Source organism: Rhineura floridana, chromosome 5 (assembly GCF_030035675.1).
Source record: "Rhineura floridana isolate rRhiFlo1 chromosome 5, rRhiFlo1.hap2, whole genome shotgun sequence".
Classification (NCBI taxonomy): domain Eukaryota; kingdom Metazoa; phylum Chordata; class Lepidosauria; order Squamata; family Rhineuridae; genus Rhineura; species Rhineura floridana.
In genome coordinates this window covers 17,327,141-17,349,373 of record NC_084484.1, presented here as the reverse complement: position 1 = coordinate 17,349,373, position 22,233 = coordinate 17,327,141, and the positions used below count along the sequence as shown (strand labels likewise).

The window sequence follows — 22,233 nt, the reverse complement described above, 5'->3', positions numbered from 1 at the left end:
CTCAAACTGCTTACTTATTTCATATTTGGCTCAAATGTTGTGCTTCCCACTCTTTCCTAACTCCTTCTTCCCCAGTCACTGAGTATCACTTTATTTGCCTGCCCATTCACTGTGTTGTTTCCCTAACCTGCTGTTATTTTGGTCAGGGGTCTTTCATAGAAGATAGTACATGACTGGTAGGGTGGGTACAGCTTGGTGGGTCATAAGTTGTACATGCCTGATTTCGGGGGAATCTGGTGTCAACTCCAGTTGCCAGGGTTGGACTGGGTTCTCAGAAGTTTCAGACAAGGGTTTGATTTGAGCCCTGTTTACAAAGCTACTACTATTTTTAAATGAAATAGGCTACAATAATCTGAAGCTATCTGTGATATACACCCACAGTGAGCAAACCCCTTAGGGTTTAAACATATTGTCCACACCACAGACCTGAAAGCATCGTTGAAAGGTGATGGAAGTTTATTTCAAGAGAACTTTCATTAATGTTGCACACAGGGACTTTTGTCCTGTTCTGGCACCTGTTCAAGGGTTTCTTTTTCTCGGAGCTATTGTCAGCGAAGGTAGTTTTCAGAAGATACACAAAGAGCATGGACTTCTTTGAGAAACACTTTCTACTGCACTGATGCTGAAATGAGCTTTTGGCCATCACATTCCCACCTGGTGTTAAGCTGTTTCCCAGCACTAATTTAGTCTGACTGATTGCCATCAGCCATCATCTGCAACTAATCAATTTGTCTGTGTAGATAAGGCCAGCTATGGCCTTGTGTAGATTAAACTGGGTGTGTTAATGACCTGTCATGCACAGTGACTTGTCCAGGAGCAGGAGGGGTACCACAGTGATGAAAATGAAATTGAGAGAGGGTGATTTGCTGTGGCAGATTGAATGTTAAAAACAGAGAAATATATATTTCTTCTTCTTTAGGTGAGGATAGATGTTAGAAATAACTGTCAGTAAAAGAAAATCAATACAATTCTATTGGCAGAGTTGTTCATATTTTGTATCAATTATATGTAGTGTAAACTCTAGTTCAGAATATGATTTATTAATATTTCATTTTTTAAAACAAGAAGAGAAGATTCTAGTCCTTATGGCTACAGGGGAAAATGGAAAATGAATCTTTTTTGTAGTAAAGACTTGAATTGCATATTCAGTTCTGATATGGATATATGCAAAAGGCAATGTGGAAATATCAGCAATAAGCTTCCACATGCTGCCTTTTGCTTTATCAAAACGATATAAAATAAAATCCTGGCAGTTTAGTCATGGTTTCAATAAACCAGGCCTGCACGACTTGACTCTATACAACCCATAAATGAACACTGATTTTGATTCACCACCAGTAGAGCTTTCCTGCCTTTCTGTAAACGTATGAGACCGCCTTTTCACTGGTCCTTCTAGTCCAGTATTGTCTACTCTCTGACTGGCTGGTTTCCACATTCTCAAGCAGAGGTATTTCTTGGTTCAGCTACCAGATATCTTTTAACTGGAAACACCAGGGATTGAATCTGGGACACTCTGCAAACAATGCACATATTTTTCTACTGACCTATGTGTGTCCGCCTGTCGGAAGGCAGAGCTGGGGTCCCAGTCCCGGAGAGCTGGATCCCGGAGAGTTGGGAGAAGAGTATTCGGATGGATGGCAGAGGGAAGGGGGAGGAACTTCCCCCCTTTGGAGCGAAGACGAAACAGAGGAACTGCCAGTGATAAGGTCGCTTAGCAACGGGGAGCCTGAGCCCTCCCTGGACATTCTCACGCCTCCCCCTCTTTCAGGCTCAGAGCAAGAGGGGAAAGAGGGAGGGCTGCTCACAGCCAAAAAGCGGGGAGACAGTTTACCATCAGCCCCTCCCCTATCCCCCATCCTGGAATTGGAAACTTCAGAAGAGGAGGGGGTGATGCTTCCCCCCTCACCGCGCACACACAGACAGCTGAAAAGACAGGAGAGAAGGGGGGGAAGGCGGGCAGTACCTGAGGGGCAGTTAAGGAGGAGCGAAAGATTGCGCGCCCGTTTGGCCCCTTCTTAAAGAACAGGCGGGAAGAAGTCCCTTGCTCTGTCAACTTTCTCCCAATGCCGCAGGACCTGTATCCCTGTATTGCTTCATGAGAAAACGCAGTCTTTGTTTGGACATTACCCTAATAAAACACGAATTAACCACAGCCGTTGGTCTGGTTCCTGAGTCACATCCTGGGCCTGACAGCTTAACAGAGCCACCTAAATCACCCTCAACGCTCTCTTCACTTGACCGGGACAAGATGTCAAAGGGAGCAGCGGGGGGGACAAACCCCACTTCTGAGACGGAAGAAGTGGAACTCTTGAGGACTAAGGTAGCTGATTTGCAGACGGATGTTCAAGCCCTGCTAGCAGCAGTCAAGGCGCTGAAGACGGATAATCAAACCTTGAAGGCCACGATAGACCAGATGCGAACAGCCCCTCGAGCTGCCGTAGTAAAGGTTCCCATTGGATTGCCCCCAAAATACGTGGGACAAAGTGATCAGTTGGCAACCTTTGTGGCTCAATGTGAGTTATATCTGGATGTCAGGCACACGGAATTTCCAGACGATGGGGCTAAAGTAGCTTTCGTGATTAGCCTCCTGGAGGGAGAAGCTGCAAAATGGGTGACTCCGTATCTCGTGAGAAAGGATACTGTCTTAGGAAGGTACAGAGGATTTATACAGGAGATGACCAAGATGTTTCAAGACCCGCAAAGGGCTGAAACAGTAGCGCGGCAACTAGGCATTCTGAAGCAAGCTAAAGGGACTGTTTCCGAGTACACTAACGCTTTTAAAATTCTGTCCCAGGAAACTGGTTACAATGACGCCGCCCTGATGTTTATGTACCGGAGTGGATTAAATGCTGAAATCCTGGATGAGTTGGCCAGGACCTCCCCCCCCGCTGACCTACCAGGGCTCATCTGGCTATGCCTACAGATAGATCACCGGATGGAAGGAAGGCGCCTGGAAAGGAAGCAGGAGGTCCCAAGATACTCAGCCTCAGCATCCCGCAACAAGACCCTTCCCACTGCAGGGATGGCAGGTAATGCAACTGAGGGACAGGGAGGGGCTAGGCCAAGACTGTCGGAAGAAGAAAAGGAAAGATGACGCCGGGAACATTTATGCTTTTATTGTTCAAAGCCGGGCCATGTGGCCAGAGACTGTGGACTGAAAGGGGGGAAAGCCAAGCCGTCGGGAAACTAGAACACCCAGTCCACGTGCAGGCCGGTGGACTGGGGGCAGCATTGTATAAAGGCCCCCCAACGATCCAACCTCCCTCAAAGGGGGTGTTGGTCTTGCCTATTCAGATTACAACTTCCAGAGGAGTGGTGTTTAATTCCACTGCCTTAATTGACAGTGGAGCCTCCACAAATTTTATTGATGCAAAGTTAGTCAAGCGTCATGGAATTTCCCGGTGGAAACTGGACGCTCCCCTAGCTGTGGAGACTATCGATGGGAGACCCCTGAAGTCAGGAGGGGTGACACAAGCCACGGAGGAAGTGAAACTTCAAATCCCCGGGCACGAAGAGTTCATTTCGCTATACGTGTCAGATCTCTCGAACTTTGAGGTGATTCTGGGAATGCCCTGGCTAGCAAAGCATGAACCCAAAATAAGTTGGAAGGAGGCGGTGGTGTGGTTCACCTCACAGTATTGCCAGGAGAACTGTCAACCTGAAGGAATCAAGAACACCCTAGCGGGGGCAGTGCAAGAGATCGAGCAAGTGACCCTGCCGCCAAAGTATGAAGAATTCAAAGATGTGTTTGATGAAAAAGAGGCAGAGACTTTACCCCCCCACCGCCCTTACGACTGTGCGATTGACCTAGTGCCAGGAGCCAGCATCCCATCAGGGAGAATCTACTCTCTCACAGAGAATGAGAGGGAGGCCCTGAAGGAATTCCTGGATAAAAACCTGAGGCGAGGATTCATACGCCCCTCACAATCCCCTGCTGGAGTGCCACTATTGTTTGTGAAGAAGAAGGGGGGGGAACTCAGACCCTGTAATGACTATCGCGCATTGAACCAGATCACCATCCCCAACAGCTACCCGCTGCCCCTGATCTCAGAGTTGCTGGACCGACTGCGCTCTGCAAAAATCTTCACGAAGTTGGATTTGAGAGGAGCGTACAATCTGATCAGAATGAAGGAGGGAGATGAATGGAAAACAGGATTCTTGACCGCTTACGGACAGTATGAATACCTGGTCATGCCATTTGGGCTTTGTGGAAGTCCAGGAATTTTTCAAAAATTCATGAATGACGTGTTTAGAGACTTGTTGGACACGTATGTAATCTGTTACTTAGATGATATCCTGGTGTTCTCAAAGAACCAGGAAGACCACGACCAGCATGTGAAGACGGTGTTGAAGAGACTGAGAGAAAATCACCTGTATGCTAAATTAGAGAAATGTGGATTTGAGCTCAAGTCTCTAGACTTCCTTGGATATCGAATCTCAGCGGAAGGCATGGAGATGGACCCAGGGAAAGTAAGCTGCATTTTGGACTGGGGCCAACCTGTCACCAAAAAGGATGTACAATGGTTTTTGGGGTTTGCCAATTATTACAGAAAGTTCATTCCAGGGTTTTCCAAATTAACAGCTCCTCTGACTGACTGTTTAAGGGGGAAGAAGAGGTTTCAATGGACAGAGAACGCCACCGAGGCCTTTGAGGAGCTGAAGAGAAGGTTTGCTACTGAGCCCATTCTGCGCTTCGCTGATCAGAACCGCCCTTTCGTAGTGGAAGCAGATGCTTCAGATTTTGCCATCGGGGGGGTCCTGCTACAATTAGACCAAGAAGGGAAGGAGCTGCACCCCTGTGCGTACTTCTCTCGGAAGTTAAAGCCTGCAGAGAAGAACTACACAGTTTGGGAGAAGGAGCTGCTGGCCATCAAGGACTCTTTTGAAAACTGGAGACAATACCTAGAGGGGACCTCTCATCGAATTGAAGTGCGCTCCGACCACAAGAATCTTGAAAGCCTCCAAACTCCCAGAAAGCTGAACCAGAGACAGATAAGATGGTCCCAGTTCTTCACTAGGTTTAACTTCCAGATTACTTACCATGCCCAAGTCAAAAACCAGAGAGCGGATGCCTTATCCAGACAGCCACAATACAAAGAAAGTGAATCCGAGGACCAGCCTCAGTACGTAATCCCGCCAGAGAAATTAATGTTGGGAGTATGCCAGCCTTCATGGGAAGAGGAACTCAAAAAGGCACAACAAGAAGATGCAGACATGCTAAAATATCAGCAGGAGACGGGACAAGGTCAAGACTCAGAAGTAACCTTTCACTGGAGAAATGGACTGTTATGGTTCAAAACTGCCAGATATGTGCCAGAAGGGGAATTAAGGCTCAGAATCCTATGCCAGTGTCATGATTCCATCACAGCGGGACACTTTGGGATTTACAAGACCATTCAGAACGTGGCCAAGGACTTCTGGTGGCCTAAAATGCATCGGGATATTGAGAGTTATGCAAAGTCCTGCTCTGTCTGTCTGCGGACAAAAACACAAACAGGGACACCAGCAGGACTGTTACAACCGTTGCCTGTCCCACACGAACCCTGGAAGGACCTCTCCATGGATTTTATAACTGATCTACCCAAGTCCCAAGGAATGACAGCCATCTTAGTAGTGGTGGATCTACTTACCAAAATGGCACACTTTCTTCCTTGTGTAGGGGCCTTAGAGGCTAAAGAAACGGCCAAGTTATTCATAAAAGAAGTCTACCGGCTGCATGGATTGCCAAACAGCGTAGTCTCAGACCGAGGAACTCAGTTCACAGCCAAATTTTGGAAAGCAATGTGGAAACAGTTGCAGACGGAATTAAAACTCTCCTCCGCCCATCACCCCCAGACAGATGGGCAGATGGAACGCTTGAACGCCGTTTTGGAAAGATATTTACGAAGTTATGTGTCCTATCAACAGACTGACTGGGTATCATATTTGCATTTTGCAGAGTTCGCCTACAACAATTCTCTGCACTCCAGCACTCAACAAACCCCGTTCTTCGCTAATTATGGATTCCATCAACGTTTTCCCCACTGTCCCAAGCCAGGCAAGGGGAGGGGGCACAGCCTGGGAGGGGGGATGGTGTCAGAAGGCAGAGCTGGGGTCCCAGTCCCGGGGAGCTGGATCCCGGAGAGTTGGGAGAAGAGTATTCGGATGGATGGCAGAGGAAAGGGGGAGGAACTTCCCCCCTTTGGAGCGAAGACGAAACAGAGGAACTGCCAGTGATAAGGTCGCTTAGCAACAGGGAGCCTGAGCCCTCCCTGGACATTCTCACGCCTCCCCCTCTTTCAGGCTCAGAGCAAGAGGGGAAAGAGGGAGGGCTGCTCACAGCCGAAAAGCGGGGAGGCAGTTTACCATCAGCCCCTCCCCTATCCCCCATCCTGGAATTGGAAACTTCAGAAGAGGAGGGGGTGATGCTTCCCCCCTCACTGCGCACACGCAGACAGCTGAAAAGACAGGAGAGAAGGGGGGGAAGGCGGGCAGTACCTGAGGGGCAGTTAAGGAGGAGCGAAAGATTGCGCGTCCGTTTGGCCCCTTCTTAAAGAACAGGCGGGAAGAAGTCCCTTGCTCTGTCAACTTTCTCCCAATGCCGCAGGACCTGTATCCCTGTATTGCTTCATGAGAAAACGCAGTCTTTGTTTGGACATTACCCTGATAAAACACGAATTAACTACAGCCATTGGTCTGGTTCCTGAGTCACATCCTGGGCCTGACACCACCCTTCTGAGCTCCTTGTTGTGACCAAAACTATTGTTTTCTGCTATTAATATTTGCTCAGATTGTTTCCCAAAAGTTTATATATATAAAAAATATGCAATGGTGAAGGCAGTGACTGAGCAAGCTACTTATTCAACCTGTGGGAAACTTTTGAGATTAATATAGTTTTTTGAATACCAATTTGACTGCTGGGTAGAACATTCCATGCTCACTAGAGGGAAATAAACAGGTGAAGATTTTTCTCACGGGTCGTTTCTTGAATTCTGTGTAGTTAGTATATTACAATCCTATATTGTATCAAGTTCAGAGGTAATCTTCTTATATGGAATTAATTATCCCTATAGGGACCCCTTAAGGGGAAATCAACCTTTGTATGTCAGTTAATTGCTAAATACCTTGTAGTATGCTATCTGCATCTCCCCCAACACATCTATTTGGCACAAGTTCCAAATTCTATTAAAAGTTTTCTTTTTCCTTACTTTTTTATTGATTGGATAAATTGCATGAAGCTATATCAAAGGTAAACTGGATGCTTACTGACTTCCACTATGTATCCAAATCAATAAACTCACTTCGTAAAGATGCTGACATGGTGTGTATGTGTGTTTTCATTAATACCATACAAGAAAAAGGTATCATCCCGGGGTGCTAATTTAACAGCAGTAATCATACTTCCTACAGCCATACTACCCTGAACATGCCCAATCTCGTCTGATCTCAGAAGCTCAGCAGGGTCAGGCCTGGTTAGTACTTGGATGGGAGACTGCCTTGGAATACTGAGTGCCATAGGCTTAGAGGAAGGCAATGGTAAACCATCTCTAAATACCTCTTACCATGAACTTCCCAGGAGGATCCCTCTGCCTGTGCAGCTCTGAGACGGGCTCCCGTCTTGGATGAAACTTTTTCAGTTTTAAATCCAGTCAGAAGGGTCTTTTTTGATTGGGGATAATTTCTTCCGGATAAGGAAGAAATGTGAGATTTCCCACACAGCTTTGTTGTGATTGTTGGAGACTGGAATTCATCAGAATTGTCTGTGAAAGAAGGTCTTCCAGCAGCTCAGACAGAGCGAGGATTTCTAGCTAAGCTCAGCTGAATAAGTGACCCGTTTTTTTTCTTTAAAGAAAGACGGACTAACTTTTGACAGGTGGGTGGGACAACCTGCATGTCAATCATGTGAGATCATAATGCCATACAATTGACGGGTGGATTGCCCTATCTATCTGTCAAAGGTGGTCCATGGGGTGGGACCAGATAAAGATCTGGCACCAGAGCCAAAACATTCCCCAACCCTTGGTATATACTATTTGGCCCATGAGCAATACAAGAAAAGAACTGGCATTGTTATCTTTATTATTATTTCCCAAGTATTTTTGGAGAACAGCCATTAGGAAGGCTCCTATGAAGTCACTGAAGCTCTTTTGACCACATCATGTGTTTTGCTAGAAGGGAAGTTACCACCTTTGAATTTTTCTTTATCAAAACATGGGGATAGCCAAACAATGTGAAGAATCTTCCTGAGATGTTCTGCTCTTATCAAAACTCTTTGGCTTTCCTTGATGTTCCTCGGATGTTTTCCCTGAGGACAAACCACCCAATGTATACTGAATTTCCTTTTTGGCCATGTGCAAGACTGGATCAAAGTGGTTGAAAGTCCTAGAGGTGTTACACCAAAAGGGTTTTGCTTCCCTCAAAATGAACACACCAGTGCAAGGTTTCTTCTGGGAGTTTATCACAGACATGGAGGGGGGATTTCTTTTGGCATCACTGAGCAGGACGAGTTAACCCCTTCTCTTCATGTGGTATTGATGAAATCCCCACCTCAAGAGTTAGTAATTAAAGATAGGGCAATTAGTGGATGCATTGACATCATGCAAAATCCATACAGTGTAGATTACAAAGCAAGCCATATCATCCATATCAATGAGTTCATGGAAGTAACCCCACTTCCTATTTCTTATCCAGGAAAATCCTTAGAAAATCCACACACACACAGGAATCAAAAACCAAAACAAATAAACTTGAAGAGTGCTTATGAGAGGGCTGTTCCATATTTTTTTCCTTGCTTTTAATGGTGTAAAGCTGCTTGGAACAGCTTTAAAGCATTGCCGCTCTGCAAAGCCAAGTAAAAACACTTTTGAAATGGCACAAGAAGTCACTGCACATCACTTCGTATTTTATCCTATGCACAAAGGGCCACTATAAGTACAACAAGCCATGTTGGTCTACGTACAATGGCCTAAGGGAGCAATCCAAACCCAATGATGGCCCATCTAGTCCAGCATCCTTTTCTCACAGTGGCCAACCAAATGCCTATGGGAAGCCTGCAAGCAGGACCTGAGCACAAAAGAATTTGTCCCTCCTGTGGTTTCCAGATACCGGTATTGAGAAGCATCCTGCTTCTGACCATGCAGGCACAGCATAGCAATAGTGGCTAGTAGCCACTGACAGCCTTATCTTCCATGAATTTGTATAATCCTCCTTTAAATCCATCCAGGTTGGTGCCTCTTGTGGGAGCAAATTCCATAGTTTAACCATGGGTTGCATTAAGCAGTATTCTCTTTTGTCTGCCCTGAATCTTCCAACATTGAGCTTCATTGGATGCCCACAAGTTCTAATGTTATGAGATAGGGAGAAAAACTTGTCTCTATCCACATTCTCTATGCCATGCATAATTTTATACACTCCTATCATGTCACCACTTCCTCTGCTTTTCTCTAAATTAAAAAGCTTCAAGTGCTGCAACCTTTCCTCATAGGGGAGTTGTTTGGACAATTTGGTTGACCTTTCCTGAACCTTTTCCAATTCTACCAGATGTTTTGTGAGGTGAGGTGACCAGAACAGTACACAGTATTCTAAGCATGGTTGCACCATAGATTTGTATAACAGCATTATGATATTGACAGTTTTATTTTCAATTCCTTTCCTAATGGTCCCTTGCATGGAGTTTGTCTGTTTCACAATTGCATATTGGGCATTATTTATTTATATATATAGTATTTATATACAAGTATTTTATACAGCTTATATGCATTATTTTACGTATCTTTATGTGCTGGTTACGAAACACACACACACACACACACACACACACACACACACACACACACATATATATAATATTATACATATAATACTGCATGAAATAATATATGAAATATGTGATAGTTGCTCATATTTTTAATATAACTGATAAAAATATCTTGCTTCTCATTGAGATCATGGAGCCAGGCAGGAATTTGAAAAAAAAAATCCTTGTAGATATGCTCAAGATTGAGTTTTTCAGAAAACTCCATCCTTACTTGGGTCACTGAAATAATTTTCGTTTCGATAAAGATTCCTACTATTGGTTGTTCTATCCAGGATCCTCCAGATTCGTTTGAAATCTAATTTTAAATTAAGTTTGGGGCAATGTAGCAAAATGACAAATCTTCCCATTCTCTCAGTCTTAATGAAATTCCATTATCTGCTCTGAACTTTTATACTTATGTTCCACCTACAGCAGAACCCTCTGAATTTTCCTCAAATTTGACTTCAGCAGCTGCAGTTGCTAAGCATTCTTAAAAAGTTGACTGAAAAAAGAAAGGAAATGCAAGTTACTTATCATTAGTGACATATGATTAGTGACATACAGTATATTGTGTCTGAAATAAGCAATCCAAATTCATTTCCTTCAGAAGCTTTTAAACAGTGAATCACTCATCCATTGAAGACAAGTCTGCATCTTAGATGTGACTATTCTTACTAGTGAAAAACTTCATTTTGGACAATATGATCAATCTTCCGCTATTTATCTGCATTTGTTCAATGTCACTGCCAGTTGAGATTTCAATAAAAGGAGAGCAGCAACTATTTACATTTGCCGTTGAATTATTTTTACCTGCATAACACAAAGGAGATTAAGCATAATCAGTTTCAGCTGGGATTCCTTCTACAGAGCATCAAGGACAATGGGTTCACAAATTGACTTTACCTACTATTCATGTGTTATATAAAAGCATCCTGAGAAAGTGAATTTAATTAGCAGCCTTCACTCTAAGAAGAAACAAGAAAGCAAATATAATGGCGGGTATAAGGACAATTGCTTATGCATCAGACATCAGTTTTTGTATGGAATTAACAAACTAGATTTAGGTCAACGTAATTTGGATTATATCAGGAATCTGTATCAGACCAATACATTAAAATCAATTTTAAGATGGAATATAGAGCAAGATTATTTTTTTAAAGACATATGAATCTGGATAAACTGTGCTGCACACAAGGGAATGCACCAACGGTTGCTGTACAGAAAGGATATAAATATTTGTGTAACCTTCACTATATTATCAATGGAAAAATTGTGGTCTTTGTATGGTAGCTAATATCCATAAGGAAAAATGGCTTGGTTGCTTTTTTTTTAAAAGGTGGTGTCTCAACCTAAGTGGAATCCCAATTTACCATAATACAGAAGAGTTCTTCAGGGTTCTAGGGAGAATCTGGGCCTCACAGTTCAAATATGGAAGCTTCTGGTGTGGGGTAGAGTCAATGGTGTCATCAAAAATACTCCCTATCACCTCCCCCTATCTGCTGGATGGTCAATGAGAAATGGAGTGGGGTGGGGACACTTCTCGTGGTGTTGCCAGCTGGCATTGCCCATTGTGTGGTGGTCCAGGGACAAGGCCTTCTCTTTCATAGTTCTACACTTACAGAACTCTCTGCTTCTGCAGGTGTGCCAAGCATCCTTTTGGAGACGCTGAGGCTTTGTGCTGGTCCATTTGTACTAATTTATTTGCTGCATTTTTATTGTAACTGTGAATTGTGAATTTTTGGTTTTAATGTATTTTGCTGTTTTATTGTTCATATGATATTCTGTACTTTACTGTTTTGTTATGTACTGCAAACCATACCGTGATCCTTTGATGAAGAACAGTCTATAAATGTCACCAAAAAAATAAATCTCAAATATATCAAACATCTCTGGATTTCCATGATGATGCTGCCTAATTCTTTGCACCGATATCCCCGTGATGTACTAACACTCACTGCTCTGTCTGTTCCCATTGGGGAATGGGCAGTTTTCAACACTGCAGCAAGACTGCTTGCAGTATTGCCTGAGGACTGCTGCCAAGCCACACTGTTCATTTGTGAGGCCATTTCGAGTTTTATTTCAGAGTATGGACCATATTCCAGAATGTAGGCCATGATTCCAAATCTAGGCTAGAATTTGTGTGGATCAAAATTTGTTCATTCTGCAGCTATGCTAATCCATTTTTTAAATATTTCTACTTCAGAGCAAAACCATGGGCCGTTTTTACAATGCTACTGAAATGCATTCTTATGTGGTGCCTTTGAAGATGGTTTGATGCAGAATGCAGCCTCCTGGATATTGATTGGTGTCAGGTGGTGAGGCTGCATGACCTCAGTATATTATACCAGTTGCCCTGGTTACCCTTGCACTTTTGGACCTAATTCAAAATTGTGGTTTTGACCTTTATAGACCTGCATTGTTTGAGAACAGGTTTCTTGAAAGATCACCTACTCCTATCAATCTGCCCACACTTGGTGATAAATCTTCAGAGGCCTCGCTTACATGATCACTGATGAAATCAGTTAGATTGGCAGGTATGAAGGAGAGGGCCTTCTTGTTTGTAGAACTCTATTCCAATTGAAGTTCATGTGGCCCCCTAATTGCAAGCCTTCAATTGCAAAGCTGTTTCAAGACACTTTTTCTTGAAAGGATATTATACTGTTGCTGCTTGATCTGATGCTGAATTGTTTAATTTGTTTTAATTATATTATTCTGGACTGAATATTTCAAATGTATTAATAAGGCCACCAAATACAGGTTATAGCCAGATCAAAAAAACACACACACAAACATTAATTGTACATAAGCATGAAAATATACAATAGTAAAACATTATTCTGGGCTGAATATCATTGATTGCTATGGTTTTTTTCACTTTATTATATATTTCTATTGGTGCATTTGATGATCTTTTATGGTGACTGCTTTTATCAAAAGCTGTGATTTTACATTTTATTTTAATATCATGTAAGCTGCCTTGTGAAGGTCTGGCCCTAAATGGTGTCCCCAAAAGACTGAATGATAGGAGAAATTTGCAAGATGCCTTCAGAGTGAGAGTCTACAACTGGCAGAAGGCTGGCCATCCCTGGGTGTGAGATGGGGGGATGGAGTAGATGTGTACCCCATGTGAAAGATATTGAGTGGGTATGACTGTTCCCATTTCTCTCAGAGACCTACTGGAATAATTGGCTCAGGTAGGTTTTGTTGTGGGCTCTTGTTGGGTCCATATCAGGTGTTTAGGAGGAGTCTTAGTAAGCAGAAACATAGGTGATGCTACCCCAATTTCATTGTCCATGGGTAGAGGGAAGTATAGCCATGGGGAGGTGTTGAACTACCATAGAAGAAAAGGGCAAGGCTATCCGCGCCTTGTTCCTCACTACCACTCTTCTCATGGATGGGTTCCTTATTGATCATCTGCTGTGCCCACTGGCCTGTGTATGCTATTGTTTAATGACAGATCAGTACACAATAAGACCACACTCATCCAAGATTTGATCGTGGATGAAGGTGCCGATTTGGTGTGCGTTACCTAGACCTGGGTGGGTGAGCTGGGAGGAGCACAGGCTGCAGGGATGGGGGGGAAAGAGTTGCTGTGGTCTACAGAACTTCCATCTCTGTCACCAGGAAACCACTCTGTCTTGGGGCTGGCTGTGACGGCCTGCACCTCGTGTTGGGCCAAGGAGACAGTAAACTAGGGTTGCTGCTGGTGTACCATCTGCCCTGCTGCCCGGCAGCTTGTCTGACTAAGCTGGCAGAGGCCATCTCGGCTGTAGTATAGGAGGAGCCCAGAAAAATAGTCCTGGGTGATTTCAATGTCAATGCTGAGGCTGCCTCTAATGTTCTGGCTCAGGACTTCATGGTCTCCATGAATAACATGGGGCTATCTCAATTTGTCACTGGCCGATGTGTAGGGCAGGGCACACCCTTGACTTGGTTTTTGCTCCAGATGGAGGACGGGGTGGTCTGGGGGAGTGGATGTTACCCCTTTGTCATGGTCAGACCACTTCCTGGTGAAATTTAGACTTATGGTTCCAGGGTGTGGTAAATGCATCATTGCAGGATGGAGTGGTTCCAGCTGCTCTGAAAGATGCAGTGATACGACTATTCCTGAAAAAGCCCACCCTGGACCCACTGGTTTGCGACAATTACTAACTGGTTGCAAATACCCCCTTCTTAGGGAAAGTGATTGAGAGGGTTATGGCCAGGAATTGCAAATACTCTTGGATGAAACAGATTATCTTGACCCATTCCAGTCTGGGTTCAGGCCTGGTTATGGGACTGAATCGGCCTTGATCGCTCTGATGGATGATCTTTATCAGGAGGACAGGGAAGTGCGACCTTGTTACTCTTACTTGATCTCTCAGTGGCTTTTGATACCATTCACCATGGTAACCTTCTGGGCCTACTTGGTGAGATGGGTATCAGAGGCATTGTTTTACAGTGGTTCCAATCCTATCTCCAAAGTCATTTTCAGATAATAGCATGGGTGATTGTCCTTCAGCCCCCGGCACCTGTGCTGTGGGGTGCCACAAGGTACCATCTCGCCCCCCATACTGTTTAACATCTATATGAAGCCCTTGGGAGCAGTCATCAGAAGATCTGGAGTGAGGTGTCAGCAGTTCGCTGATGATACCCAACTCTGTTTCTCTTTTTATGATGTTTTAAAGTGTTTTTAGTGCCTTTCTTTGTCACCTTGGGCTCCTACTGGGAGGAAAGGCAGAATATATAAATAAATAAATAATAAAATAATATAAAACATAAGGTAGATGCTATTGTGTTGTTTCATTAATGAGGTCCTACCTTGAGTAGCAAAGTAATCCCAACTATAGAAAGCCAGCATAAGGTACACCAGCATTTTATACCTATTCCAAATCTGTTCAGGAGGAATTTGACTTACCCCACCCATTTTGCTGGCTATGTTGCTAGGCCACATGACCAAGCTGAAGGGGTCTGGAATAGGTACAAGTCTCTCCTCGCCCTATCCCACTCCATCCCATCCTTGGAAAAACCCCTTTGAGGGACTTACACTAAGTTCTGCCAGATGAGCCCAGGCTGAGGCAAGAATATCGCCGCTCTGAATTCTATGAACTAGGGCGGGGTATAAATTATTAAAATAAATAATAAATAAATCTCTGGCTCAACTGGGGTGAGAGATTTACACCTGCATAGCCTCAGCTCAGCCAAGAAACCCCAAGATCTGCTGAATCCAAACCATCTCATTCTTCTGGATCTTAGCTTGGATTGTGCTATTAGACCCTTTTCAGTGCTGAACTTCATCCCTAAGACTTGAGAAGAAGAAAAAAGAGCAGAATGCCACTGAGTGTGTTCAAAATGCCTTTCCTTTACCACTAATAACAGCTGGAGCTGTAAACAAACGATAGCAACTGTTGGCAGCCTGGCCACCATTTTGCATCCTTCACAACGTCCCAGACCTAGTGTCATTCCCGGGCATTGTGAGAGGGAAATGGCAACTGCCACCCCTCACACACACACACTAATGTTGGAGAAAATTTCAGAGAAAATTCTGCAAAAGTGGCCTTTTTCTAAGGGGGTGGTGTGAGCAAAAGAAAAAGAAATTTCCTCAGAAAAATGTATTCTGGGGAATTTTGGCTCAGCTCTAATGAAATCTAGTCCCCATTCTTCTAACATTAGCAAACAGACCTTTTAAGACAAGAGATGATGGCGGTATAACGTATATGCATTGACATTTCTCTGTTTGATAAGAAACATATAGCGGTTGGTAAGAGGATAAAGTGAGACATGCAAATACTACCCTTTTTTTTGGTAATAGCAAGGACCAAAGAGTAGCTAAAGAAATATTTTCCCATTAGGATTTGCATTTCTTAATTCTTTGGCACCTCTCTTGCTGTCTTCCATTTACAGCACCTGTAGCAATCATTACCTTGACTAAGCTGCAAAGCACAGCAATGGCAGGCACTTTAATAAGAGCGCTTTAATTACCTTCTTTAGTATATTTTCATCATGTGTCAACGCCTTACATGACGTATCTTAATCAAACCTGATTCTTTTTGTTTTCACTTGAGATAAATGTTGCCGTTCTTGGAGAACTCTGCATGCAAATTCAAGGAGAAGAGGGAGAATGTTTTCATGTACACACGCAGCAACACCACAAAACATTCCGATAGGCACCACATAAAGTAGGCTTGCATTTAAAAGTCATTTATAATGAACGTATCAAAACAAGTTCTTCAAGAATTCATGATGGCTCCTCATCTATCTGACATCTGAGAAATCTGTTTTTTGGATCCACCCTATTTCTGTGACTATAATTTGTTTTAAACTGTTGTTAATATTAATGGTGAATTTCATCCTCACCGTCGTATCTCTGGGTGAGGGCACATAACTTTTAAAGAGCCAGCTATGTACAGTAGTTAGACTTGGACTGTGTACACATCATATCTTTAATGCACATTTAAAGTTCATGGCTTTCCCCAAAGAATCCTGGAAATTGTAATTTGCCCTTCACAGAACTACAATTCCCAGCACCCTTAGAAAACTACACTTCCCAGGATTCTTTGTGGGAAGCCATGTGCTTTAAATTGTTTTAAATGTATGGTGTGGATATAGTCACGGAAGAGACAGTGCTTCAAATCCCTACTCAGCCATAAAGCCCACTGGGTGATTATAGTCCAATTAATCTTATAGCTGCCTTATATTAGGTCAGACTATCTGTCCAGCATTGTCTACTCTGACTGGCAGCAGAAAGAAGTCTTTCACATGACATGAGATCCTTTTAAGGGGAGATGCCACAGATTGAACTTGGAACGTTCAATTGGCTGGCAAAGCATGTGTGCTATGACTTAACTCCCCTAACCTACATCAGAACGTTGGTGTGAGAGCAAAATGGCAGGAGAGGATGATGTATGCCATGCTGAATTTCTTGGAGGAAGAGTGGGATAAAGTATAATAAATACAATTTTGCAAGCTTTTCTCCTGTAACGCATTTGTACTTGTTGTATGAAGGCTCAATCCCTCCTCATTTAACACACAAGCCAACAAAATGCAGTAGTTGTAATGTGTATTACTTCAACTAATCTGGCTCCTATCCTGTGAACAGATAGGGACTTTGGCAAGATTTTCTGTACTAACCAGGAGGAGCTACAGATGTTAGCTGATAGCACATTTTCTCCACACAGTTGGCTGGTGGCACTTCCCCGAATTTGCATCTGCAACTTGAGCAAATTTCCTACACGAGAAATGCCGCAGACATTCCACCCACGGAAAGCAGGAGCTAAAGACAGTCTTTGTAGAATTCAAAGGTGCCCTAGAATTGCCTGATCATTTATATAATGGATTCCCAAAAGGTTTGTGAGCCCTTCCCACTTCTGCCAGTTTCCCCTTCCTCATCAGCAAATACTATACCAATTCTGAACTGAGTTGAGCAGAGTTCACCGTACAACTACCCCAGAAATTGTTCTTTAAACGTCCGGATGGAGCAGGACAAAAGGCAGCTGCTGTTCTCTTGTAGCTCCTCTCATCAATCTCCTCCTTCCCCCATGTGCTGTGTGAGTGGGACACACTTTGATAAGTATTCGCCACAGCAAGTAAGGGAAGAGGACATCAGTGTGACTGCAGAGGAAATGGGCAGGAGAAGCCAGCAGGGTCTTGCCTGTGTGGTGCTTGGAATTCTCTTCCAATAGAAAGCTGCTGGGCTCGGTCCTGGTGTTTCTTTTTCCTGAAATTGGAGAGCCTTTTACCTCAGTGGACTTTTAATGTATAACACCTTGTTTTATTGCAGTTGGATTTGTATTTAGTGGCTACTAGCCATGACGGCAATGTTCTACCTCCACTGTATATGTCTGAATGCCAGTTGTTGGAAATCACAGGAGGGGACAATGCCCTTGCGTTCAGGTCCTTCTTGCAGGCGTCCACTGTGGCCACGGTGAGAACCACGGTGAGAATAGGATGCTGGATTAGATGGGCCACTGGCTTGATCCAGCAGGGCTCCTCGTATGTTCTTATTTGGGTTTTGTTTGTTTGTTTTGCATTACATCTTTTATCCTGCTTTTCAATTTTAAAAAATGCCCAAGACAGTTCACAACAATACAATTCACAATAGAAAATAGCAATCCTCATAGCATAATAAGCAGTATAACAATTCTCTCTCTCTCTCTCTCTCTCTCTCTCTCTCTCTCTCTCTCTCTCAGTATAAAAAAGCAGATAAGAGCAGATAAAGAGGGGGAAATGGTAGGCAGTTAGCATAACTGAATTTAAAATACTGATTAAAATTATGTACATTTTTATGTACGGTTTTATGATTATGCTGTATGTAGAACAGATTATTACTATTATTAACAACAATAACATTTTTCTCTCACTTCAACTAAAGACTTAAAGTGTGATGCCCAGTATTTGAGGAAGAGATGTGAATCCTAGCACTGTTTGCAGGCTAAGCACTCCTTCTCTCTCGAGGTGGAGTGCCAGAGCTTTGTTGATAACAACATGGCTGACTTTCTTCAGCAAGGCCACAACTGCATAAGGCAAATGACAAAACTCCCTTCTCACCTTTTTTTCCTTGTCACCATCAGATACCTGATCATCAACTGTCATGGACACCTCACCTTTCACCCGTCCTTTTCTCCTGCAGGCCAGAGAAGAATCTCCAATATGGTACCAGTGTCCTAAAGTAGAGAATAAACTGTGTTTCTAGTGGCACTATTTTACGCAGTGTTCTGCTTTAGAACAGGGATCACTAACCTTTTTTCACCTGAGGACCACACTGTTGCTCAGCCACCCCTCTGAGGGCCATATGTCAGTTGTGAGCATGGCTGATGTGCATGTGTGTGTGTGTATAATCTGCCTACAGTTCACATACAACCCCTCCACATGCATGCACATATAGTCTCCACACATATAGCCCACACACTCATCAGACATGCAGCCCTCCCTACTCCTGCATTGGTGGGCTGGATTCCAGCTGTCTTCCACTACGTTTCCCAGAAGAAAAAGGAGAGAACATGGCTGGTGGAGGCTGCTGCTCGTCCTCTTGGTCTTGCCTTGCACACTTGGTGAACAGGCAGAAACAGCAAGGAAGATGAGACCAAGGGGCTGTAGGGGTCAGCAGTGGGCCCACGTCTGATGGGATGTGGACCTTGGCATGTGCCCAGTGATGCCATTATTTGATGCTGGTTTGGATAGGGACTAACTTAGAAATTATTGTCTGGGTAAACCTTTAACTGAATATAAATCAGCCTTTCTGTCTACATGATACACAATGCTGATTTAAGCTTCTCTATCAGACCTTAGCAAGTTTCAGTTAACCAGATGGAAAGAGTGAACAGCTGAATATCTGCTATTGGCTTTTCTGGTACAAGAAAAGACATTTGTAGATCAAGCTAGCAGCAGATGGAGAACAATTGGAGTATATAATTATTCAGCCTGTGCTCTTTAAAATGGATAGCCTGGACTCTGTTTCTTTGGCTAAAAAGACCAAAGAATTGAGTAGCACATGGCAAATGAACCTTTGCAAAAAGTTTCCTTAAAATAGCTGTTCTAGCAGAATCTGTGAATTAACTCCATCGATTAGCATTTCCCCCCCCAGTGAAAACAGAAACCTGTCAAGTTATCATGGTGTTGATGTTGAGGGTCTGACATTTTATAGCATAGCTGAACACTTGTGTATTAATTGACCACGTTGATTTCAGTATGTTACCTGAGGTGGCCATCTGTTGACTCTTCATCTTGCCAAACTCATGAGAGCTATGGCCTTCAGTATTTCTTGATGCCAGAATCTAAAATTCACCATACGGAAGTCATAACACATTGTGAAGTCCCTGAGGGTGAATGAGTAAATTAAAAGTGAGTCTTATTCAAATTGCCCTCCCAGGAAATACTAACATTCTGTGAGATTAAATCTCTCAGGAACACCACTATATAAAGTGTTAAGAACATAAGAAGAGCCTGCTGGATCAGGCCAGTGGCCCATCTAGTCCAGCATCCTGTTCTCACAGTGGCCAACCAGGTGCCTGGGGGAAGCCCGCAAGCAGGACCCGAGTGCAAGAACACTCTCCCCTCCCAAGGCTTCCGGCAACTGGTTTTCAGAAGCATGCTGCCTCTGACTAGGGTGGCAGAGCACAGCCATCATGGCTAGTAGCCATTGATAGCCCTGTCCTCCATGAATTAGTGTTGTGCTTATAGTGATGCAGTGGCTATCCATATTTTATGTTTTTTGGGAGCAAACAGGTTATCAAGGATCTGTAAGGAATAAATAGTGATTGCACAGGGCGGTATTTAGTGTAGTGCTATGGTGACCTTTCCAGCAGCACAAAGATTTCTCCTTGCACAATGGAATGTTCTCTCCCTCTCTTTTCCCTGTGTGCCTCTGGGTTTTCTCCTAACCCTTCAGAGTAGATTTGGGGATGGCATGGGATATGTAGAGGGGAGAAAATCTCCTTGCACTCACACTAATTCTTGTGCTAGTGCAAGTATTTCATTGAACACCACCCACAGATGGTATTCAATGACTGAGTGGAGGGTGAATGCAGAAATGTTAATTGCTTGCATGGCATCTAATTTTCATGATTTTTTTTATTGTGCCAGGCTCATGTGCCAGGCTCTTTAGATATATGCAAATGATAGCGCATGCAAATATGAAATGTCCAAGTGAGGTTTGACATGCTGAATTCACCAGTGATCAGCTTCTCAATATTGTCCATACATGTAAGGGCTAAGTACCGGCACCTCATTTTTTGCAAACAAACATAAATAAAAAGCCCTGGTCCCACTTTTTATTGAGGTGCAGGTATTTCTAGGGGAAATTGTGGAGATTTGTATTCCTCACCATGGTTACACTAACTAGTTACAATTTTAAAGGGACATCTGAAGGAAAATATATTGGACAGCAGGGCCTGTCTATGTATGAAGCTGTTTATGTACAGTAAATCTATTAACACATTCTTAAATACTGTTGAGAAAAATGTCGAAACAAAAATAAACAGAAAAACCGTTCCACCCACACAAGTTTAATGGCAAACCCTGTCTTTCTCTTTTATTATGTACACACTGCATTCTGAATCCATATGCTCAGTCCACAAAATAATCAGATCTCTTGTCTGCAGAAGACTGGATTAAGTATAGACTGGAAGTGCTGCAAGGAGAAGCACAGAAATATTGGAATATGCTCAGGAAAATAAAGAGTTTTCCTCTGTAGATTCAAATAATGAGTCTGTGGCTCTAGCAAGTAGCATATTACATCTTTTGTTTAGAAAATGGATGTGTTCCTGTTTCACACTGAAAAATAACAATAATTTAAAGAGTGAAGAGAGTTTTTGTGTTCATTGTGGTCATTACTATGCTCCAACCACAGAATATAAAAGACAAAATATGAACAGGATACAAAATAAGAACAAGGAGAGCAGCAATATATTTTTGAAGCTGTGGGGCAGCAGGAGGGCATTCATTATGGTGGATAGGCTGATGAAACCCAGATCTCAGTGATGACATCATCCTGGGCATTAAGTACACGGAGGCAGTAAAAGCACTAGAGTGTGAATGAAAGCAGATCTGTTAGGAAACTGAAAGGCCAGGCTCTGAAGTCCATTGCCTTTTCAGACATTATAATAGTAACCTACCAGAGAATGTACTTTGACCAATCAAACTGGTAAAATAATGACTGGCCTTCTTGAAGCTGAATCAGAAAAAGATGCTACTTGGCTTGATAGATCAATGGAAAAAGGAAAGAAAACTCCACAAATTGAAACATACATTACAGGCGACCATTAAGCCTGTGAAAAACAGAGTAGCTTTCAGTGGAAACCGAGATATTTACAGCATACACAACATTCTGTATCGGACTCATTGGGAGGGAGAAAAAAGTATCCCAAGGCATAATTGTTAAAAGCTTCAAACTATACGTTATTTTTTGTGGTTCTCTCTCTCTCTCTCTTGTTTGTAAGGAGAATTGGTAAGAGTTATGGAGAAAGAAAGTGGATTGGTTGTTTCAAGTTGTATTTCTGCTTTAACTACCTGAAACCTATACATTAATATATCTTAATTGCCTTATCATTTATTCTTGAAATGAGTACCTAGCTTCTGTGAATTTGCTTGACCTTGTAAATATGAACATCATCTCCTGTAAGAACAAGAATTTTGTGAAATTAGACCTAGGCTGCTTGCACACTGCACTTCATTCTGTTATTCTGATGATTTCTCACCTAGTGATTTCCACATTTTATTTCATCTTTCACATGACGTAAAAGCAACTTCTGGAAATTTGGTGGAATATAGCGATAGTTTAGCTCTCAGTTTCATAATAAATGATTCCAGAAATATCAATTGGCAAGTTTGGGAAGCAGGAAAATCATGGGAGTTTTGCACTAGCTGCAGCCGCTCACATGACGGGCATCTCAATGTGCAATGTTTTTCCACCCTTTAGGTGCACATCATTTTTTTTGCCTGATGAAAATTGTACTGGTATTTTCCAGCTTAATCACAAATAG

The 22,233-nt window shown here is 43.1% G+C and overlaps 1 pseudogene; it reads left to right on the top strand.

The window, feature by feature from the left end:
* Positions 1-7,381: 7,381 nt before the first annotated feature.
* On the top strand, positions 7,382-7,500 carry LOC133386361 (5S ribosomal RNA; annotated as a pseudogene).
* Positions 7,501-22,233: the final 14,733 nt, after the last annotated feature.